The sequence below is a fragment of the Sminthopsis crassicaudata genome, chromosome 2 (assembly GCF_048593235.1).
Source record: "Sminthopsis crassicaudata isolate SCR6 chromosome 2, ASM4859323v1, whole genome shotgun sequence".
Lineage (NCBI taxonomy): Eukaryota > Metazoa > Chordata > Mammalia > Dasyuromorphia > Dasyuridae > Sminthopsis > Sminthopsis crassicaudata.
The window spans coordinates 524,160,916-524,180,952 of record NC_133618.1 but is presented as its reverse complement, the minus strand read 5'-3'; the positions used below and the strand labels follow the sequence as shown (position 1 = coordinate 524,180,952).

The window sequence follows — 20,037 nt, the reverse complement described above, 5'->3', positions numbered from 1 at the left end:
CCTTAGCGCTTTGTAGAACTAAAACTGCTCTATGATCCATTTTACCATTTACTATTCCCTTCCCCCAGTCCGCATAGTATATGAAGTCAGCCTTATAGCTACTGAGAATCCTGCCTCTGTTTGTGCTGAGACAGGTTAAACTTTGCAGAAACTCATCCCTAGTGTTTCTGTGCCCTTGGCAGTCTTAACTCTCTCTTCCAAACACTTGCCCTTGTAATTCTTAAGTAGCAGTCATTAGCATTAAACTTCTCCTCATAAATTAAGCACTCTTCTGTTAAGCCAAACTTGCCTGCCTTCTGTTTCTCACATATATCATTCCACCTTCCATCTCTTTGCCTTTGCTCTGGCTCTCCCTTTACCCTTTGAAATGAAAACCCCTCCTCACCTTTGCCCCTTTAGAATTTCTAGTTTCCTTCAAAGCTCAGTTTAGATGTCACCATCTTTTGGGGGGCTTTCCTGATTCCCCACCTCAACTACTAATGCTCCTCCCCCATTACATTATATGTACATACTCATGTATACATGTCTCTCTATAAAAAAATATACCTTAAGAGTTGGAACTATTTGTTTTTTTTTTTTTTTAAACTTTATAAACGCTGGTGCCTAGCATAAAAAGGCACTTAAAGACTTGTGGATCAGTCTATAAGTCATTCTCCCCCACCCCTCTCCCCTTTGGCAACTGGAAAAAGCACTGATTACAATTAGAGGATCTGAGTTTAAATCCTACTTTTGACACCATTTATGTAACCTTGGGCAAGTCAGTTAAGCTTCCTCCGCCTCAGTTTGCTTCTTTGAAAGTGGCTTTTGAGATCTTGAGATTTATTATTCTATAATTGTAGGTAATGTAATTATGTTTTGCTTTTAAAATAATGGTCACAAATCATATTTCTTGTCATTTTAACTTCTGAGGGATAAGAGTATAATATATACCTAAATTTTCCTAAGTATCATGGATTTTAAGGTTGTTTACAAAGGCATTGATCTAATATGTTGGTCTGATCATTAATACCAACAAATATACTTTTATTGCATATTTTATATATTATCCTATTAGAAACTACTGTTAACTGAGAATCCAACAGAGAATTGTACTTCCTTCAGTTGTTATTTTTTTCACAATAATTACACAAAAGATTCCCGTGCTTAAAGAAATTCTCCAGATCATGTAAGTGCTTTTCTCGATCTGAGGACACAAATTTTTTACACATGTTTACACAAACACATACACAATTAGATAAAATTACATTGTCTTCTTACCTGATCTCTTTTCCCCATATATTCCATATTTCTCACCTTTCACCTATCCACACTATACTCAGTTGTATCTACCCTTATCTTCCTTTTACCAGCCCATTCTGTCCACATTCAACTCCCAAATCCCGTTCTTACTTGTATTCATCTATCTTTGACTCATTGATGTTTGTTCTGGTGTGCCTCTCTATAACCAATCATAAACTGCTGAAAAAACTAAAAATAAAAATGCTGAACTTAAATTGTAACACATATATAATAACTTATAGTCAAGAAAATACACAAAAATAACATTTTAAACTAAAGAAGTTTTAGGGTAAAAACAGAACAAAATAGAGATGCTGAGAAGATATTTTATAAACCAAATTTTGCATTGTTATTGATTTTTGCTTGGAAATATCTACTAATATGTGAATGCATTTAATAAGCTAATTTACTTGAGTAGGGACAATTCATTTCTCAATACCCATGTACTGTTGCTTTAGCTGCTTGTATTCAACCACTCCTTCCATCTGACAGTCACAGCAGGAAGAAAGATTGCATGAAACAGCATTACTCAGAATTTGGTCAAGTAGTCAGACTGAAGTTGAAAAATTGAAGCATCTCAAAATGTCAGATGGCCATTCCTTCCTTTTTTAGCTATTTTTGTTTTGTCCCACAAGTTCATGTTCTTTTTTTAAATTATTGTTGTAGCTTTTTATTTACCAGATATATGCATGGGTAATTTTTCAGCATTGTCAATTGGAAAACCTTTTGTTGCAATTTTTCCCCTCCCTTCCACCCCTTCCCCCAGATGGCTGGTCGACCAATATATGTTAAATGTTAAAAGTATAAGTTAAATACAATATATGTATACATGTCCAAATGGTTATTTTGTTGTACAAAAATAATCAGACTTTGAAATAGTGTACAATTAGCCTGTGAAGGAAATAAAAAATGCAGGCGGACAAAAATAGAGGGATTGGGAATTCTATGTAGTTGTTCATAGTCATCTCCCAGAGTTCTTTCGCTGGATGCAGCTAGTTCTCTTCATGATAGAACAATTGGAATTGATTTGGTTCATCTCATTGTTGAAGAGAGCCATGTCCATCAGAATTGATCATCATATAGTATTGTTGTTGAAGTATATAATGATCTGGTCCTGCTCATTCCCCTCAGCATCAGTTCATGTAAGTCTCTCTAGGCCTTTCTGAAATCATCCTGCTGGTCATTTCTTACAGAACAATAATATTACATAATATTCATATACCACAATTTATTCAGCCATTCTCCAATTGATGGGCATCCATTCAGTTTCCAGTTTCTGGCCACTACAAAGAGGGTTGCCACAAACATTCTTGCACATATGGGTCCCTTTCCCTTCTTTAAAATCTCTTTGGGATATAAGTCTAGTAGTAGCACTGCTGGATCACAGGGTATGCACAGTTTGATGAATTTTTGAGCATAGTTCCAAATTGCTCTCCAGAATGACTGGATGTATTCACAATTCCACCAACAATGTATCAGTGTCCCAGTTTTCCCACATCTCTTCCAACATTCTGCATTATCTTTCCCTGTCATTCTAGCCAATCTGTCTTAATTTGCATTTCTTTGATTAATAATGACTTGGAATCTTTTCATATGGTTAGAAATAGTTTCAGTTTCTTCATCTGAGAATTGTCTGTTCATATCCTTTGATCATTTATTAATTGGAGAATGGCTTGATTTCTTATTTCTTATTTATTAGAGTCAATTCCCTATATATTTTGTAAATGAAGCCTTTATCAGAACTTTGACTGTAAAAATTTTTCCCAGTTTATTGCTTCCCTTCTAATTTTGTCTGCATTAATTTTGTTTGTACAAAACCTTTTCAATTTGATATTTCTATTTTGTGATCAATAATGATCTCTAGTTCTTCTTTGGTCATAAATTCCTTCCTCTTCCACAGGTCTGAGAGGTAAACTATCCTAAGTTCTTCTAATTTATTTATAATCTCATTCTTTATGCTTAGGTCATGAATCCATTTTGACCTTATCTTGGTGTATGGTGTTAAGTATGGGTCAAGGCCTAGTTTCTGCCATACTAATTTCCAATTTTCCCAGCAATTTTTGTCAAACAGTGAGTTCTTATCCCCAAAGCTGGGGTCTTTGGATTTGTCAAATACTAGATTATTAAAGTTATTGACTGTTTTGTCCTTTGAACCTAACCTATGCCAATACCAAATGGTTTTGGTAACCGCTGTTTTATAATATAACTTTAGACCTGGTACAGTTAGGCCACCTTCATTTGATTTTATTTTCATTAATTCCCTTGAAATTCTTGACCTTTTGTTTTTCCATATGAAGTTCAAGTATTCTTAAGAGCAAGTCTTCCCTTGACTTGGCTAGAATAGCACTCAGGTTGGAGCAGAACTTTCTAGTCTACAAAATTAGGAATTCTGTCACAAACACTAAGTACAAACTTGAACGTGATTTTATTAGCATGAGATTGAATTGCTTTTAAACATGAAAGATAAGAGCCCACTGGATTTTATATCACAGTTTTTACCTACTCATAACCTTTTCTGTATGTGGATTAAAAAAAGGAATAAGAAAGAAAAGCCTATTTTAAAAGTATTGAATCAATACTGAGCTACTGGTTTCATATTGGGATAGTTCCTCTTATCAACAAACCCATGGCCTAATTGATATTTATTCATGCTGAAGAGTGTTTTAATTCTGTGCAGATGACTTTCAAATATAGGCACAATAGCACAATGCCTGGCACATAGTAGGTGTTTAATTTAATAATACTTGTTTCCTTTATGATTTTGAAAGTTACTTTTATTTATGCTCCTCATAAGAGCTCAAATTATAAATGCATGACTCCATAAGCATTATATCTTAAATGCTTTTCTGTAATTATTGTCTAAACTGCTTTTCTACAAATTATTTTTATCTACTTTTGGAAAATAATCTCTGTCATTTTTGTCAGGTTTTTTTAGTTTTTTATTTATGATTATTCAAAATACTTTTTGGGGGATGATACAGTCATGGTTAAGGGTCTTGCCCAGGATTGCACATCAAGTGTTTGAGACTAGATTTGAACTCAGATTCTCCTGATTCCAACATCTTGTACTCCATTCACTGTGCTACCTTAGTAGTTCCTTCTTGCTTCTATGATATAGACTCTTTTGGGAGGCAACATCTACCCACTTTAATAAAAGTTTACTTTTATTGTGTTTACTGGGTAGGGAAATATGTATTTATATGTTATCAGGAAATTAGAAATCCTGGTTATTTGGGGGATACTATAAAATAAGCAGATTTCTGGTATTTGGACAAGGGTGTGGATGAATCACAGAATCAAGGTATTTAAGAGTTGGAAGGGATCTCACTGGACAGATATAATCCAACTTGTAAATGAAAGAAATTCCTAGCATAAAGTGATATAAAATTGACTTTAGCAATTAGAATGTTAATGCCATGGGAAATTTAGTGGACACATAGTGAACATTGAATTACTTGGTATGAGAATGTCATGAGAAAAGCACTTGATGAAAAGAGATTCAGAGAAGAAGCTATGTGGTATGGAACAGTGCCATGTTTTCTTGACCTCAGGTCTTTCTTTCTTAGATGGTTATTGTGATTTATGGGAAGTGTTCTTTCTGTTATTGGTGTAAGTCTGAGAGTTTATACATATGTGGAGTATAACAGTACAGGAATAAATATCATACTATATTGATAATAGGACTTATTTCTAGGTGCTAAAATTAGCAAAGTGATTTACAAATATGTTCCTTTGATCCTCATAACATTCTTTAAGAATTAGGTGATTTTCTTTGTATTTTGCAGATGAAGAAATTGAAAGCCAAGTATCTTGCCAGGATCACATAACCAGTAAATGCCTGAGGTGGGATTGTTAGGGAGGGATTATTATGGCTTGTTGGGTTATAACAGTTTGAACTTTTTCCTGTTAACTGCCCTTGGAATCTGGTGTGGTGTGGGGATTAGGATAGAATTTATACTTATTCTTATTTAAAGATTCCTCATTGCATTGGTGTAGTGTTTCTTCTGTCCATATGAATCATTAACTTGTTGCATGTTAATTGATGTGGCTTAATGAATCTCTTTGACCAGAAAAGTTGATCACCTGGTGATTAGCTTCATGAACCTTTCCATAATTAGATAGGTCAGGGCCAAGCCCTATCTGCAACTCTTTTTCAGCTTGTTAAGGTCTATCAGAATTTTTGCTTCACTGTCATATGCTTTGAGAAATCAGGATCATCTCCCTGCAGTGGTAGAGATACAAGTGTATAGATATAATCTCACTTTTATATAGCTATATTTAAAGTGAAACACATAAGACATTCAGGAAATGCATAATTGGAAAAGGAAGTGGGCAAGACAAATAGTGAAAGAACTCACAGAATGTTAAAAGATCTATACGAAGGCCTCCAGAATATAGACTTGATTCTTTGTGGAGAATTTATGGAGGAGGGAAGATTAGAATAATACAAAATGAGAAACTTTGGATAGATCCAGTTCTGCACAGAGATGCAATCACTTATATATTCACATATCTCCTTAATCTTGTTGAGTCTTAAGGGAATTAGATATTTGGAAATGAGTAGATTCATTCAAGGATAATTTCTTAATTGTAATTTTGTATATACTTGTTTCTCAAGATAGGATGTAAATATCTGAGGATTAAGCATTCTTTCATTTTTTCCTGGACCAATATTTTGGACTGATGGTGGAGAGCTACCTTTAGAAAAAATGTAGTTTTATCATTCTGTAATATTAAATAGTGCTTTCTACAAAGTGCTGATTAAACAAATGGGTAGAAGGTTTATAGGTAAGTTTTATATTTACATATATGGCTTTATATATTCACATAATTTCCATACCTCTGATATTTTTTTCTGTATTATGTTTTTATGCCACATATATAATTGCAGAGTCAGCATGGAGTAGTGAAAACAGCTTTCAATCTGAGATTAAGCTCAGGTTCTGTTGCTGGCTGCATGACCCTAAAACTGGCAGTTATAGAAAAAGTGCTGAATTACTTTGGTAGAGAAAGTTCCTTACCAGAAGAAGCTCTTGATAAGGATAAAAGAAGTCCAGCTGGTATCCTATCTCTTGTGTAATTGTTCTTAAATTTGTTTTCAGACAGGTTAAACATCCCTTTCTTTACTCCTCTCCTGCCTCTCCTTGTTCATGGTGATGTCTAATTAATCTTTTATCTCTTGAGATAAACTTCAGTCTTAGCAATATTAAAATGTCAGATATTTTCAATGAATAAAGTTCAGTTTAATGAATTTTAGCTGAATTTGTAGTTGTATTGGCATTAGAGGTCAGCTGTAGAATGTGCTCCAGTTTAAAACTTGCATTAGTTTGAACCTTTAATTTCTAATTAAAGTTCCATCATCACTACAGTTTGAATTTGTTTAGAACATAAGGTATCTATTATTAATATAATCTGATGTCCCAGTACCAGCATCATGAATAGATGTCTTACCTTTTTAGCTAGTTTATTTCCTTAAGTTGCCAGTTGTCCTTTTGTTTTCCTTCTTCATTTACTATTACAAAATAACATCAGTTGTGCTGAAGCTTGAAGTAAAAGTGCCATGTCAATTAATTTCAATGAAACAAAAACTGCCTCAAATAATTAATGGAAAAATTGTCTTTCCAAGAGAGTTTAGATTTTTTTTAAAGAGACCAGACAAAGAATGAAACAGATTGTTCAGTTGAGACCCTCTGAGCTATTTATTGTTCAGACAATCCTAATTGCAGAATGAATCACTCAGCAGATGTGATTTCTTTCATTTATCTTGAAGCTGTCTATTTGCTTACTTTGGAATAGTTTGACAGCAATCAATGTATGACACGGTTTCATACGGTTTGACCTTTTTTTTTTAAACTTCAGGTAGAGCTCCAGGTGATATGGAGAATTGAAACTTAAAGTTTTTCTTAGAAGAAGCTTCATACATGGTGAATTTAGGGTTAGAAACATCTGAATTCAGATTCTGGCTGTATCATGTACTAGTTATGTAGACCTTGTGTTTATGTTGCCATAGCTTCTCTGTGTGTGGAAAGGGTGCTAGACCCCCAAGCCCAAATTAACTAATCAACATCTTCTTTTTTTTTTTTTTAATTTTTATTTTATTTTATAATTATAACATTTTTTTGACAGTACATATGCATGGGTAATTTTTTACAACATTATCCCTTGCACTTACTTCTATTCAGATTTTTTCCCTTCCTCCCCCAACCCCCTCCCCCAGATGGCAAGCAGTCTTATACATGTTAAATATATTACAGTATATTCTAGATACAATATATGTGTGTAGAACCGAATTTTTTGTTGCACAGGAAGAATTGGATTCAGAAGGTAAAAATAACAGTTTACACTCATTTCCCAGTGTTTCTTTTCTGGATGTAGCTGATTCTGTCCATCATTAATCAATTGGAATTGTATTAGCTCTTCTCTATGTCGAAGAAATCCACTTCCATCAGCATACATCCTCGTACAGTATCATTGTTGAAGTGTATAATGATCTTCTGGTTCTGCTCGTTTCACTCAGCATCAGTTGATGTAAGTCTCTCCAAGCCTCTCTGTATTTCTCCTGTTGGTCATTTCTTATAGAACAATAATATTCCATAACCTTCATATACCATAATTTACCCAACCATTCTCCAATTGATGGACATCCATTCATCTTCCAGCTTCTAGCCACTATGAAAAGGGCTGCCACAAACATTTTGGCACATACAGGACCCTTTCCCTTCTCTAGTAGTTCCTTGGGGTATAAGCCCAGTAGTAGTACGGCTGGGTAAAAGGATATGCACATTTTGATAACTTTTTGGGCATAATTCCAGATTGCTCTCCAGAATGGTTGGATTCTTTCACAACTCCACCAACAATGCATCAGTGTCCCAGTTTTCCCACAGCCCCTCCAACATTCATCGTTATTTGTTCCTGTCATCTTAGCCAATCTGACAGGTGTGTAATGATACCTCAGAGTTGTCTTAAGTTGCATTTCTCAATCAGAGACATCTTCAGATACAAAGAGAAAGCAGTTATTTAGTCCCTGCAGGGAAAGGCCAAAGCATACCTGGGAGATATCTCAGCTCCCAACATGTGCTTATGGATCTGACAAGCTGGAAGTTTGTCAGGGATTAAATAGCAAAAGCCCCAAGCCTTTTCATTGGATAGACTAAAAGAAAGTAACCGTCCTTGACCAATGATCACACAACATTGTAACCTGTGGGTCACTTATTTCCTGTAACTGACTTAGGGTCTTAACCTTTTAGAGGCTTCTAGACCCAGAGAGCATGTAATTTTCTGCAACCTGAGGTCCAAGGCCTGATCTTACAGCTCTAAAGACCTCTGTGAATAGAGATCACATGACTTAGGTCGGGACTCAGACTTGAGAAAACCCAGTCAAGTCCCATTCATCTGGACCTGTTTCCCATTTGTAAAATGAAGGTGATGTAAATTGTGTTTCCCTTAACCTTTGGGGGCCCTGAAACTGTGTCCCCTTTAATCTGTGAGAGAAAGGTGATTTAGGTTCTCAAACTCTCCCCTGAGAGAGGCACTTCCTTATGTCCATAAGGGAAACTCCTAAGATAAGTAATCTCATTCGATTGGAGATCTTGGCTAGGGACATAATCACCACCTTCTATTGAATTGAAGATTAAGTCCCTCTGAACTGTTCCAGGGAGCTCAAACTCCAGTTAAATGATCTCATTCAAGTGGAGATCTCATAGTCACTAGTCAATAGCTCAAGATATACCTTGGGCTGGGGCTGGGGCTGGGGCTGGGGAGCAGTTTATCTTGGGTTGGTCAAACCCTTAGTTGTAACCAAGGGTTGTCAAACCCATCTTTTCAGATGTCCTAACAGTACCTTTCCCACTGCTGAAGATATTTTTTTCTTCTGTGTAAGCCACCTTTGCTATATTCCTTGCCCACTAAGAAGTCTGTCTCCCCAGCAAGCTGGCTTCTTAGTGCAAATAAATCCCATTCTCTGCCACAAACCTCTTGCCTGTATTCATTGAGGTTTGCAAATTCTTTCACAAAGCCTGCCACTGACCAAGGGGATCCCATTGCTGTTGGGGGATCTTTTTCTCTCAATTCTTGCACCTCATCATTTGCACCTCATCAAAGGCATTTTCCTAGATGACTTTTGAAAATCTTCTACTTCTTAGTCTATGTTCCTATGATTATTGTGTTCAAAACTGATCCTTGTAATTAAGTGCATCCCCTACCACTGACAGGAGTTTAATATTATCTCCCATAGTTATTTGTTTAACATTTTATTTCTTCTGGAAATTTTATGCCAATAAAAAATTTATGGAAATTGAAAGCAGGAAAGTATCTTATAGACAATGTTTAGCCTAGTTGAATTTCTCTTGACCCAGCCTCAATGCTTTAGGCTATAGTATATGTTTTAGTATAGGGAATTATACTTTTAAAAAATTTGAATTAGACTTCCCTTTCCCTGACTTGAAACTAGGTTTTCTGAGTCCTAGTTAATGCCACATAGCTATGAGCCCCGATTCAGGGGTATTTCCTCTTTACTATGCTGCTTTCTGTTTAAACTCATACCTAAACTTACACTAATTTTTATATATGATATAACATCTTAAGCATAATAAAATCACTTAATACTTTTCAAATAATACAGTTTAAACCCAAGTTTTTTTTTTTTTGTTATTTGTTTTTTACAGTTATACAATGCTTTCTTCATGAAAAGAGGAAGCGAGAATATGGGAATAGTTTCTGTAATAGACCATGAGGCATGAAGGCATGCAGTTTGGATTCTACTCAGTTTTGTTTTTTTTCTTTGATATTCCTAGAAGTGTTTACAGTTTTGCTTCAGCACTGCTTTCTAGCTTCTCTTGAGCCTGTTTTCAATCTTTTGGCTCCCCAGGTCCTTGCCATTATTGATCCTAAAAGCCTCAGGAAGCATTGTAATTGTTTCAGTAATCGGCAGTACCATAAGGAAGTTAAGAAACAGTGAAAGAATGAGACAGTAATGAAAAAAAGGGTTTATTTTATATAATGGTTAAATCTTCTAGCCATGGTTGTGTCTTTATAGGGTTGAATTTCCCAGAAATATATCTTAAACCTCTATGTGTAAGTATACAAGTTGGGGAGGAGGGGAACAGGGGAGCGGGAATAAAGAGGAGTACGATGATGCCTTTAAAAATCAAGTAGAGTGTTTAAAATAATTACTGGCAAAATTTAAAAAAACCTCCACCTTCAGGTGTAATTTTCTAATCTTTGAATTTAATTCATGTCTTGGCCACACTTTCTGTACATTTTCACTTATGATGCTCACTTTTGAGATTATTGATACCTAAATGTTCAGTATATTTGTCCATAATGGTATTTAAATGTTTTGTTGGAGAAACAAAAATAGAGAGAAGTGGGTATATACGAGCACCTTTTGCACACACACACAAAAAAAGAAAGAAACATATATCACAGACTTTACAAGACAGTGATATTTCCAACTGAGGCATTATTTTTACTTGAAATCTATCATTTGAGAATCACAAGGCATTACTTTTTATCTTTTTTTAAAATGTTATAATAAAAGCACTTAAAACTCTTTGTGTGAATGAAGAAATAAATTAAGAGTGGTTATCAGATGACACCATGAGAGAACTGAGAGCTTTAGGGGAGGTTGTCACATGTAAATATCTGTAAATATTCAGATACTATTCATTTTGACAAGGAAGGAGACCCTCTCACACTCTTCTTCAGAAGTGACTGGAAGTGGCTTTTAATACTATATAGATATTACTGTAAATGAAACATTTTTAGGATTTAAATTATGTCTAAGGGAAATTAGCATGGTAAGAGCGATTTAGCATGTGTTTAATGTTTGTAAAAGAAACTAGGACTTCTTTAGGTTCAACACTGTTAGAAGATGGAAGAAAAATTTATCGAACATTGAGGCACTCTAAATATATATTTCACTTCTTTTGCAGTTACTGTTATTTAGTCTTAAAAGTAATTTCAAAATGTAACTCAAATTTCAAAATACAGGTGTATAATTTTTTATTTGGCTTTATTTAGCTTTAGCTTACTTTCCAATAAATGATGTAAATTTTCTTCTAGTTTTATAAAAAGTTAATTCAAAATTAAACATTTTTTCCCCATAATATGGATTGTTACCTTCAGAATTGGAGAGCTAGATCTCTGACTTCTGTTTGTTCTGTGTGCATATGAAAGTGGGATCATGGACACACTGGAATAAATACCATTTAGGATCTCTGCCCAAAAATATCCCATGATTAGATTCTAGCAAGTAGAAATTATTTGGGTTAATAAGCTGTTTTTTAAAATTTGAACTCCTTATGAGAAGGTTGGCCTATTTATTAGTTGTTCACACTTCAGTGTGAATAACTTTAATGCTCTTTCTTCCCCAGGCTTCCATCTGAAACCAACTTCACTGAAGGAATGGAAATTTTTATTTCAGGACAGAGAGATAATTTTAGAGTTTAACACTCTGAAGAGTAGATCTAGGTAAAATACCACAGGAGACCTTTAGACAGGCAAAGGAGTTATATCAGGCTCTAGGCTAGCCAGAGAAGTTTGTTGGGTATGGGCCACATAGAAGGAAATAGGAAAGTACTAAAGGCAAATTTGCTTACTTTCTAATTTTGTATAATGCTTCCATGGCAAATACTCCTGTTACTGAAAATTATCTTATGGCTTCTTCCTTTGTAGTACTTGTGAATGGTTAATATTGAAATTTTTAATTAGCAGTTTTAGACACATAGTAGGATTCAAGAGGAACATTAGAAAAAGTAAAAAATTTTTCTTATTTTAAAAATGGTATTGAATTGCTTAATCTTTGTCAAAGAGAAACAGAGGAGCAGTGCCCTTCATAATATAATTTTAGCACCATTCATTGTAATTAAGATAGTTTCTGGTTATATTGTATAATATTTTATAAAGAAAAAAAAACATTTAGTCAATGCAGAATGTGCCACATGTTTTGTTGAGTGTGGCATTTCATTTTCACTACTTTCTCAAGTGGGACAGATCATAAATCATGCAGGCTTATGCTTCCTATGCACTCTTTGTCTATGTCCTAATAGTTATCCACAGGGGAAATATCAGATATAGTTGATAAAGCTGGAACCAGAATGCAAAAGGCTAAATTTAAATTCCTCTGTTGGGTATTTAAATTTGATCTTAAAGGCAATAAAGAACCCCTGAAACTAAGAGTAATATAGTCAGATATATGCTGAATGTCAATTTGACTGCTATGTAGAGGATGCATGGTAGAAGAGAGAAAGTAGTAGGGAAACCAATTAGGAGGTTATTAAAATAGTTCAGGCAACTAGTGAATTAAGAAACTGAACAATAGTTTTATCACAACCGTGGTAAAGAAAGGAAATTAGATTATGAAAAGTAGGTGATTGGAAGGATGGTGGTGTTATCAACAATATAAGAACATACAGAAGGAGGGTGGGTTGGTACAAAAATATTGATATTGATATTTCTATTATGCATTCAGCTTGAAATGTTCAAAAAACTGTTGATATGTAATTGGCATTCATTTTAATCAGTGAACAAATATTTCAAGTACTATGTACCATGCACTTTTTGGGCCTTGGGAATAGGTACCATTAATGAAATAATCCTTATTCACAAAGAACTAATATTGTTACAGGAAGACAAGTACACATAAATATAAAGATAATAAATACAAATACATATTATATGCACATGCAAATACATAAAGTAGTTAACTACAAGTCAATTTTTAGGAAGGAAGATAATAACAGTTTTAGGGTTCAGGAAAAATCTCATGATCTGAGATGCCCCTTTCCTTCTAGGCCTTAGTTTTATAATGCTTGATACCCCATGAATACCGATAAAGCAAACTAAAAATACAAAATCTCATTGGTTTATAAACAGCTAGCAAGCAGATAAGGGCCACTTGTTCAAATGGTCATGGTTATTTTCCCTTGTTGGAAAATTGAGGGATGACAAAGGATGACAAAAAATTGGGTTTGATGAGCATAATAGGGAAAAACTAGGTTGGAGTTCCTCTAGATATCTCCTAAGTAATTTGCAATCTGTAGTTCACCTTTCTTAGGTCTAATAACAGAATTTATAATCACTATCCTTTTTTTTTTATTATTATAACTTTTTATTTACAAGTTATGCATGGGTAATTTTACAGCATTGAGAATTGCAAAACCATTTGTTCCAGCTTTTCCCCTCCTTCCCCTTCCCCCCTCCCCCAGATGGCAGGTTGACCAATACATGTTAAATATGTTAAAGCATAAATTAAATACAATATTCATATACATGTCCAAACAGTTATTTTGCGGTTTAAAAAGAATCAGACTTTACCATTAGCCTGTGAAGGAAATAAAAAATGCAGGCGGACAAAATTAGAGGGATTGGGAATTCTATGTAGTGGTTCATAGTCATCTCCCAGAATTCTTTCACTGGGTGTAGCTGGTTCAGTTCATTACTGCTCTATTGGAACTGATTTGGTTCATCTCATTGTTGAAAATGGCCACATCCATCAGAATTGATCATCATATAGTATTGTTGTTGAAGTGTTATAATCACTCTTCTTATGGAATCATTATAAAATTGATTAATACTTCAATTAATCACCTATCACAGTTCACATTTTTCCCTTAGTTCATTATCTCCCTATTTTTTTTAAAGATCTTGAGAAGCTAGACTTTTACACTCTAAAAAATATAGTGATTGACTTAATTTCTTAATAATCTAGTTTTAAATGTATAATTAATTGATATAGACACATAATGGTTTATAATTAAGCACTTCCATTCTTCTGATGTAGTCAAAAGAACTTTACCAGATATTTCTATATTCCTATATTCTTCTGTAATCTTCTTTGAAGATTAATTAATTGAACATTTTTGTGGGCTATACCTTTGACACTTTTAAATTTATATTATTGCCTCTGTTATGGTTAATTTTATTATCTACATTAAAAAAACTCCAGAGAGTTTGATATTAGATATTACTACTTAATAGATAATTCTTTGTCATACCTGTAACTAGCATGTCTTGTGTCCAGAAAAAGTAGGAAATGAACCCTTAATTCAATTCTTAAAGAGACATTTATTTAGATGTAATGGTGAAAGAGAACTAGGAAAAGAAAAAAACTGTCAAAACACAAAGTTTCATGGGTTAAGAGGAAGGAAACCCTTGTCATGGGAGGGAAGAGAGCTGTACCAAGCCAGCGCAGCTGGGATGTTGGAAGGTCTTGGGATTTAGCTGGTGTGCATGGTATGTACTTTGTTCTGCTGTCAGTTAACCCTGTTAATTCAGGTTTGCTGTTGGGCTTCAATGAAGCATTCACAAATAATTGAACAATTAAGAAAAGGAAGTTTAAATTATACTAACCATTGCAAAAAATATATAACAACATTACAGTGGCCCCTCCTTTCCAGCCAATATGGAAACATATCTGCTAAGCAGGGCTGAGTATGATGACTCAGGTGGTTTTCAGAAATCACGAAATTGGAGGGAACCTGACTCCATGTGAATGGGTTTTTATGCCTGAGGTTTCTGAGGAAGCCTCATGAAGGGAAGCAGGGGCCAATCAGGTCCCCAGAACTTTGTTGCTTTTTAGGGAAAATTAATTTGCAGGAAAATATGAACCCTGGTTCTATCCACATGTGCTGTGGGAGAGCTCCTATTTTAATTTAGACTACTGGATCTGTGGATCAGGAGTTGCTTGGGTAGGTGTCATTGTCTGATCCCAGTTACCTTTATCTTCTTTCTACTACTAACTGTGTTCTGCACAGTCAGGTGCAAGTGCACTAAAGGAGGGATGGCTTATGCCTTTGGTATGCACTCAGTAGCACTTTAAACTACTCAGAGCACACCACAAAGGACCCAGCAGTGAGAAAAGGTATAGTGATAGTAGTCTCACTCAACAGGTTGCAGCTACATCCTGTCAGACAGCTCATGGAATACTTGGAAAGTCCATAGTATTACATAGAGTAAGTCAGACATGACTTGAATGATAGAACAAAAAGATCAGGCAACTGAGGGATATGGCAGTATTACAGATAAAGGGAGCTATGAGTTATTCATCAGGAGGATAAACAGGCTTACTGGAAGAAGTCCCTTGGATGTTGATTGCCTACTTGACTTGCCACTTGTTTCTCTTCTGTACCTTTTATGGCCTAGGTAATTTCTAAGGTTCCTTTTAACTCTAATATTCTGGGATACTATTAGACCAGAATTTGCTGGTAATTAATTCCCTGACTGAAGAGTTTCAAGCATTTTATAATATTCAACTAAATAAATATCTGTAATTTTTATGAGAAATGGATTGATAGTCTTTTCTCAGGTTTATAATCTAGAATCTCTGGTAAATTATCTTTGTGGGTCAGAGTACAGTAATGAGGAGGTTAAAATCATAGATCTGATTCCTCTGCAAACCAGTTTTACACAGACTATACCTCTGGCTCTTAGTCATTGTGAACAAAGGCTAAGAATTTGTGTCTGGATTAGTGAAAGCTCTATTCTCATTGTTGCAAAGACTTCAAAGCTCATGCTATATGGATGATGAATAAATAATTCCTTATTTTGGAAGCAAAAGGGTAGTATGACCCAATGGTATTATATATATATATATATATATATATATATATTAAACCTTTCAGTTAGACTTTGTTTTTGAGGTTGTAAGCATTCTGGTCCATCAGTACATATATCTTAGAAAGATTCTGTCAAAAGATTGAATGAATATAGCAGGTTTGATTGCCATTGAGCTGAATGAAAAAGTTCCTACTATGTGCCAACTGAAATGTCAAGCACTAGAGTTAGAGAGACAAAGACAATTCTTGCTCTCCAGGAACTTGTTCTAATTGGAAGAGATTACATATTGTGCAGAATTGTGGCTAAGGAAGCACATTTTTTAGTCTGGAAAACTTGGCAGGATGGGGTTAATGGGGCCACTGAAGGAGAGTTGACTTGAATATGGTTCTAGTATTAGAGAATAATAAAGGATACTATGATTAAGACAATGAGACCCCAGATCAGAAGTTGTGGAAATGAAAGGGTTGAAACCAACAAAGCTCAGGTCTATTGGCAAGGTACTTGATGAAAATGAGTAAGTAGGTGGTGCAGTGGTGCAGAGAGTGCTGAACAGGAAGAACTCAAATCTGATCTCAGACACTTATTAGCTTTGAGACCTGGGTGAGTGGGTGGGTGAGAGAGTCAGCCTCAGTTTCTTCATTTAATAACTGAGAATAATAGTATTTATCTCTGTTACATTTGAAAATTCAGGTAAACTGAGGTGTCATGCTATGAGTCTTCACCAATAATTTGGGTTAATGGCCTCTCTAATAGACCTGAGTGAGGGCTGACAGAATCTTACTTTTAGGTGTGTCTTCTACTGAAAAAAGAACTAGTTGTATAGTTGTACTAAAGTTTGTACTAAAGCAGTACAAAAGCTGCCATCAGTAGATGATCTGAAAAGGCAGTAGGCTGATTATGCAATGATAACTTGTGTGCTTCATTAGTATCCATGAAATGTCAAGAAATCTAACAGAAGGCCCTTTGGATCTCCTTTGGAGAAGTTATGGGAATACCAATACAAAGATTTCATAGATGAGAAGGTATTAATACATTTTTATCTGGATACATTTATGGATTAAATAATAAATGGATATAATATAATAATATAATAATGGAATAAATAATAATATAATAATGTCAAATAATAAAATAATATATATTATATATAAATATATATTATAATAAATATAATAAAAAGATAATAATATAATAATGGAATAAATTAATAAATGGATACATTTATTGTTGGAGAGAGTATCCACATACATGGAAGTCATCATTCTGTATCTGTATTATTTTTTCAGGAAAAAATTTATGTGGATTATGTGGATGGTGTGTGGAAAGGTGAAGAATTTATAGATTAAGCACATATTGATCAGAGACAGTTAACTAAAGTGAATCAGACCTGTAGGCCCCATCACATGATTTTAGAAAAGGCCCAGGCTGCATTCCATTGTCCAAAAAAGGAGTGGCTGAGATGGCTGTATATCACCTTGTCTACTACATTCCACTGACCAAATAGGGGAATACAGACTATATGACCAATCACAACATATTGGATTTTGGAGGTTCTTTGTCTGAAATGTATAAAAGCTGTGAATATTTTCAAGGGAGTGGCTCTCTGCTGCTGTGAATTTGGCTCACAGACAAGGATAGAGTCTGCTTCTCGAGATTCTAATAAATAATTCTGCGTTCTATGAGTGATCTCTGAGTCGTCAATTTGGGAAGGTCTTTTTGTCCCAAACAATGGTATCCAGTCATACTTTTTTTTTTAATCTGAAGAAATTTGGCCCATTCCCTGTTAATATGTGATCTGTGGAGATGAATATGTATTTTGTATGTTAACCATTATTGCCCTAAAAGATTATAAATCACTTTTGTGAAACACTACACAGATAAAGAGCATTTGCTAGTCATTTAATGTTGTAATAATAACATATTTAAAATATATAATGTTTTTTAAAAAATTTGATTTTATGCTTTTCTCTAAGACATAATATTCTTCTGTAGGCTTTTGTATAGTTGCTTCCTTCTATTTCACAGCTCTGTTATAGTCCTGTCCTCATTCCCTTAAAAGACTCAAATGATAAGAATTAAAAAAAATGCATTCTGTTGCTTAAACTGGGCCTTCACATCAGTTTCTTACTGACTTAAGACTGACTGCTTAGCTTTATTATTCCATAGTATAATTGACAAAAGCACTAATTCTCTTCCCCATTTTATCACTTTAAGTCAACCCTTAAGAATATTTTTTAAAAAATCTCACTGAGATTGATTGAGGCTGGGGTTAAGTGACTTGCCCAGGGTCACACAGCTAGGAAGTATTAAGTGTCTGAGATCAGATTTGAACTCAGGTCCTCCTGAATTCAAGGCTGGTGCTCTATCCACTGCACCACCTAGCTGCCCCCAATGTGCTTAGTCTTTAAAGAATACTTTGAGATGTTTGGATGAAATCTATTCTAGAATCATAGTTTTTGTTTTCATCATCATGAAATTGAATATTGTGGCTCAACATGCTTTAGGAAACCCAATCAAAGCCTAAAGCTTAGTTTGTATTACCTGTCTTTCAGGTATGGTAGCACTAGTAGAGTTCTACAGGCTAAAATTAACTTACAATTAACTGACTATAATCAAAATTACCAACTATAAACTGTAAGATGAAATTTAGCATACTGTCCTATTTCCTTTGAAACCTAATTCAATAGAAGATATCTTAGTCAAACTTTTATAAAATAAATATCCCAAATTATGGAGGGAAGAAGCAAAATACTTAGTAAAATTTTAAAATAGTGAAGAATTAGCAGAGGTTATAATAATATGTTCACAAGTACTAGGTTGAATTTATATCAGGAAAGAATATTAGGAAATAGGCCATATTTATATAAAAACTATAACATTATGGCAATAGACTTGGAAACAGTATTTGACAAAAGGTACAGCTTATTTATGTTGTATTAAAAAGCTTGAGTATTGAATTAAGTATTTTTAAATATTAAAAAGCTTAAGAGTAAATATGGAAATACTAGAAACTTAAATTTGAATAAGATCAGAAGTAAACCAGGAGGTTCACTGTAATTAATATCCAAAAATGTTTATTATAGGAAAAACAAGGAAAAAACTGAGGGAATTAATTTGAAGCAAATCAGAAGTGATGGTACATCACTATGAATGATATTTTGATTTGCTCAGAGCATGAATTCGTAATCAAGACCATTTTGGCAGTTTGAAAGCCTATGAGACCTGTCTAAGCATGTTTTATAATGAATGACATAAACAATTAGCATTTATATAGTACTTTAAAGTTTGAAAAATACTTTACATATTAAATGTCTCCATAACCACTCTGTACGGTGGATGCTATTATTAGCTGTTTTTTATAAATAAGGAAACTGAAGCAGACAAAGGTTGTCACTTGTCCAGAGTCACACAACTAGTAAATGTCTGAGGCAGGATTTGAACTCAGTTCTTCCTACTTTCAAGTCTCATGGTCTGTCTACAGGTATGAAGTATGCATGAAATATACAAAATAGGATTGTAAAAGAAACCAGAAATTCATAGATGGGGGTAAAAACCCTGAAATAAAACTGTAGATGTTCAATGAAAATTTAATCAAAACAATAACTTGACAGTAATCTAGCATGATTATGGTCTACAAATCATCACCTTTTTTGATATTTCTTTTAAAAATGGCATGAGGGTACATAAGAATAAGCATAAAATATCTAAAATACTTAGAATCAACTCACCAAGAAGAATTTAGGAATCATATAACTATACATCCAAAATATTTTTTGCAGAAATATAGGAAAGAAATAGATTGTATCTTGCTTCTTTACTGAAGCTACTGTTTCAAAGTAAATCCACAAAAATCAAAAACTAGGAGGAAACAATAGAGAAATTAATTCCATTCAAGCCAATAACAAATTGCAAAAGAAAAAAAAAAATCTGTTAGTGATTACCAAAACCTATCCTAAAATTCAACTGTAAACTTAACTACTTAAAGAACTACTTCAAAATTATTTAAAGAAATAAAGAACAAAATAATTAGAGGGATATTTATTGCTCATGGTTGGGCCATATTATTAAAATAAAAGAGAAAATGACTAAATAAATTCAAAAATTCTGTTATGCTAAGCAATCAAAGGGGTAATACTTCATAGTTCTAAGCAAAACAATAACATACATTTGGAAGAACAAGAAGTTTATAATGTGGGGGTAGAA

General features: G+C 34.0%; 1 protein-coding gene across 4 annotated transcripts in view; it reads left to right on the top strand.

The window, feature by feature from the left end:
- MYO5A (myosin VA) overlaps positions 1–20,037 on the top strand; it is a 182,440-nt gene that overhangs the window by 10,226 nt on the left and 152,177 nt on the right. The gene's annotated exons all lie outside the window — the stretch shown is intronic.